Below are 5,072 nucleotides of genomic sequence, written 5' to 3' on the forward strand. Positions count from 1 at the left end.
AAAAAAAAAGAAAAACACATGCCACCTGTTGCTGCAACAAAGTTTTCTTCCAAAATGCTAAAAAGCCAAAAAGAGCCCAAATCTCTGGCTTGAAACGCGCCGCGATCCCGGCTTTGTGAGAGTAGTAACGTCAGCCAGCGCTTTTCGCCTCTGAAATCACAGCTACATGACGACACGATAAACACTTTCCTCCAGGCGAGGCAGGAAGAGGAGGAAGGAAGGGGCTGTCATCTCATTTCCCTTTTCACATCGTCCTTTTTTTTATATCACAGAAAGGAGAAAACAAGATGGAGAAAAATAAATAAATACAAGGAGTCTGAAATAATCTGAGCTTTACTCACCGATGATGGAACAACAGGTGATGGATGAGCAGCCAGATCTGGAGGAGTAGCTGAGGTTTCACCTCTTCCAGTGTTGCCTTCTTTTTTTTTATTAGTATTATTATTTCTTCCTGCAGAAATCAGCCACGATCCGAAGCTGTGAGCCCTCCCACCCAAGCTCCACGTAATGCCTATCGTGGTGTGACCGTGGAAGCAGAGGGAATATGGATCAGTGTGTTTATATACGTCTGCTGCCTGGAGGAGACGAGCAGGAGGTGGGACAAGATGAAGTGACGATTGCGAGAGGAGGCCAATTGACGTGGACGTAACGATATATATACATCACAACGATTCGATTCATAGAATAATTTGCGGTTGCCGATAGTCGATTCATTTTGAACGATCCAATAAAATAAAAAAAAATAATCCAAGACACCTTTAGACAAAAATGTAACCATTGTGACTAAGATATAAATACCTGGTACTGAAAAGTGCAGGTGAAGTTTTCCAGATTTATTGTATTTTTTGCAAAAATAATCATATATTTGTGTACAAACAAATAAGTAAACAAAAATTAATGTCAAATTTATTCACTTTTTTTTAAATAAAGTTCAGGATGTGTTTTTCCACATCAAAATGATACAAAAAGAACATTTTTAGAATGATCACACATCTACAAGTATTTCAACATATTGGACTGTAAAGATGGCTTTATCATTTTTTGCTGCCATTGTGCATGTTGTCGACTGTGATTTCTTTTACGTTATAGTAAAATGTGCCTCAATCCAAATGGTATTTTCCAATATTGGATCGTAGGAACAAAAATCGATTGTCTATTCATCGATTAATCAAACCAATATTTGCATTTTGCCTTCAAATCAGCAACAAATCTTATAAGAACACTTAAAAAGTCCAGGATTTTGTAGGATATTTATAAAGTGTTTGATGGATGGCGTGTAGGACTGACATGCGGGACACCAGGGGTCACTTCCCATCCAATCCAGAGTGGGTCCTATAGGCAAGATCCTTCACACTATTTCCTTACACGGCGGTCTGGGTCTCCCTGTACTGGTCCCCAGCTCAGATAAAGTACTGGGTTGTGTCAGGAAGGACACCTGGCATAAAAAACTCTCCCAAACCACCTTTAAAAATCTGTAAACGCTTTTTAACTGTGGCGAAGTCACATGTTTGATCAATCAATTATATCAACCAGGCACTAATGATCATCAATGTTTCACAAACTGAAACTGAAACAGCTGTGTGAGAGGTCCAATTTTGCTACCAGAGTGAGGTTCTTAAAGATGAATTCATGTCTTAACAAGATGAATTACTGATGGAATTACTGGTGAAAAAATGCAGGTTTATATTTATCCATCAAGGAGGCACATGATTGACACCAAGTATTTTCTGCAGCAGGACAAAAATCCCAAACAGTCAATAAAACCTGCATAAGGAAGACCAGGAAGTACTGGAAGTGATGGCCTCGACCCCACAGACTGATCTTAACATCACGGAGTGGGATTGCATGAAGCTATAGACTTACAGAAGATCTGTGGTTAGTTCTCTAAAATGTTTGGAACAACTACCACCCTTCAGAAGTGTGCCTAGAAGAATGAACGTTGCTTTAAAGGACAGTCAAACCACAAAATAGGTTAGTGGTTTGTTCATTCCCTGCATTTTGATGAAATAAGAAAAATGAACATTCTTTATTTAGTATTTTTCCCACATCTGTATTAAATGTGTGCTCAATAATCTGGAGAATTTATAGTTGTAATTGTATTATTATTGTGAAATGTTGAAGCTGAGTCTCCGTTGGTAGGTAACAAACAATTTTCACCTTTAATTTATATAGGAAGGTGTATTTTAACCTTTTTTTAAAAGTCAAATGAAGAGAGACAAACCAATCTTTAAAATTTAAGATGAACCGAGTTAAAGAAAATATTTTAAATTGATAGAATAAACCGGAGTCTTTGGGAGAACAGGTTAGCTTTGATTACCATAAGTAAATTCTCCTTTGTCCAAGCAGAAAAGAAGTTAAATATTCTGTAAAATGATGCACCGACAGTAAAATGGCTATAATAACATGATTACAGCACTGTGGAAGAAAGGATTAAATGATTCATTTCTACCAGAACTATTATCCTTCTCAAGAAGAACCACTTTTGCTTTCCATAAATACAGAAGAATGGTCACTTTAATATTTTATAGATCTACTCATTTATTTGGTAACTCTCCATATTTTGTAATACTGACTACTGATAAGAAATTGTCAAAAGCACAAAATGTACGGATGATTTGGAAAATAATCAGGCTTCTTTGTGGGGAAAAAAATGTGAACCTCCACAGCCTCAACTTTTTTTTTTCTTAGCTCAAAAGGGCACAAGATCTGCGTCTCCCACTTTGTAAATGTCACGCCCTTGAGTTTGGATACCACATTGTCTGATTCTGTTCCATTTTAGTAATTAAAGCTGTGTAAAAATGAGTCAGGTTATTGCAATTAACAGAGATGCAATCGCTCCTGTTTTGCTCCATAAATCTGCTTCTCCATCACTCTAACTTGACCATAGAGAGAACGGCAACAGCCATAACGAATAATTGAAAAGGACATATTATGAGTTTTAGTGTTTTTCATTTCCTGCGGTGCTTTACATAGATGTGAGCATGCAAACCGTCTGAAGAGAAGACGCCTACATTCCTCCACCGGAATATGTAAAATACAGACCTTAAGCCATTGTTTTTAAGAAAATACTAATACGAAACTCAAACATTGACTGGATGAGTAAGCCATTGTTTGCTAAAAAAAATAGATTAAATTAATATTTGTAATCAGATGTTTAAAATTCGCTACAATGAAGTGCAGTTAAAGGAAAGTTAAATTTGTTTATTCATTTTATTATCTGTTAGGTGTTTACAGTAGGGATGCAACAATTAACTTTCCCCACAATGTGACTCAAACATCATTTTTTTGTGTTGGGTATTGCAATAATTTAACATAAAACAAAAAATTTGGAAAAATACTTTAGTAAATGTGCTAATAAACAAGTAACAATAAGGAAAACGCTTTACTTCTGGCTCATTTTAAGCTTTTCTGTAATGCAATAAAATTATTTTCATTCTTCTGAACACTTTAAACATAAAAATACTTAAATGCTGATACTTCTTCATGATTGGGTTTACTGGTGTAACATGAGCTTCGATTTTCTATCTAGAATTGCAGGATCTACAGATTACACTGCAAAACGGAATCTTAGGAAAGTAAAAAGACCCTTGATTTAAATAAATGTCCTGTTTTCTCTCTTGGTAGAAGAACAATCTGTTTAAGATATTTTTCAGCAACAAAATAATCTGAGTCTAAGAATAGATGTCTTAGTGACTAGAATTATTTTCTTATAATAAGAAAATTTGGTGAGATATTTTTTTTATTTTATTTGATCTTTTCTGCTTAGTCAAAGAAATGTACGAGGCCCCTAAAAATCTAAATAAAAAACAAAACGGTTACTATCTGGTGAGGATCACATACAATCAGGTGAATACCACATAGTTTCTGTTTTTTGTTTCTTTGTACTTAATTTTTTTATTTCGATGTTCCTTTAGGAGTTTCATAGAAATTTTAAGATTTTTTTGTTACCTTTTTTTAAGGGGTCCTCTTTTTCTCATGTTAGATCATTAGGAACGTTTAAGGCGTTTGTGATTGAATCATCTGATTTCTTTAATCAAGCTAATTATTTTCCACTTTTGTAAACTGCAAACTATTTGACACTTGGAAGGATCTATAATATTTTAAATTTCTCTTCTTCAGCTTTTCTTAAAATCTACAGGGTCATGAATTTTATCTAATTAAAATCCAGGATCTGGAAATAAGGAAATTGTAAAAATGTTGTATTGAAATGAGTTAAAATTCAACCTTTGTCCATATAATTATGACATAAATAAACATTACTTAGCATCATAACTTAAGATCCAGTTCAGCATTTTTCTAATACAAGGTTGCAACTTTCAACCTGATGTCAATAAAATGTTATAACTGTGTCAGTAGAATGTTTTTTTTTTAATACTTTCTTGTTTTTTATTTATTTATCTGTTGAAATTAAGCTCTTTAAATCCCAGCATCCTCTCTGCCTCTTTGACAGTAAGTCACAGGCCGCATCCCATTCCCCGATCTGTGAGCGCCAAGATGCTGCTAAGGTGAATGACTCCTGTTTGTAATCGAGTCCTTCCGTCTTCCCTCTGACACAATGTCAAAAAGAAACCTGGAGCTGATAATCATCACCAAAAACTTTGTTGTTTGATACCTCAGCCGCCTGGTCATCAAGAAAAAACTCGCGCCTCGCTTAAGAGGATCCTGGGGAGGATCCTGTTCATTGTGTTATGAGGCGTTGGCAGTATAATGCACGTCCCACTCAGCGTTCCTTGATGGAAACATCAGGAGGTAGGATTATGTATATTAGTGAGCCCCCTCTGCTGCCGGGGCTCATTGTTAAGATCTGCCCACTGAGATCTGCAGATGAGGAAGAAGATGGTTCTGAAAATCCTCCATTCTGACCATTTGTGAAAGCCAGGCATGTTATTCATTTGAAACTATAATGGAGTTCAAAGTGAGGAGAGGCTCTGGCTCCTTGATGAAAGCTGAGTCACCGAGAGTACTTCACAAAATCACTAAAATAAGACTCTCAATTAGCAGTGACATTTCTTAATTTTTGTTTTTCCTGCTTAATTTGGCCTCTAAGAGTCTGTGATGATGAACTATAGTGA

At 35.7% G+C, this 5,072-nt stretch overlaps 1 long non-coding RNA gene across 1 annotated transcript in view; it reads right to left on the bottom strand.

Annotated features, from left to right (window-relative positions):
• LOC112147566 overlaps positions 1 to 404 on the bottom strand; it is a 1,802-nt gene extending 1,398 nt beyond the window's left edge. The window contains exon 1 of the long non-coding RNA XR_002919475.1: positions 342 to 404. This is a non-coding gene — a long non-coding RNA (uncharacterized LOC112147566). The remainder of the gene's footprint in view (positions 1 to 341) is intronic.
• Positions 405 to 5,072: the final 4,668 nt, after the last annotated feature.

This window comes from Oryzias melastigma, linkage group LG17 (genome assembly GCF_002922805.2).
Source record: "Oryzias melastigma strain HK-1 linkage group LG17, ASM292280v2, whole genome shotgun sequence".
NCBI classification, from domain to species: domain Eukaryota; kingdom Metazoa; phylum Chordata; class Actinopteri; order Beloniformes; family Adrianichthyidae; genus Oryzias; species Oryzias melastigma.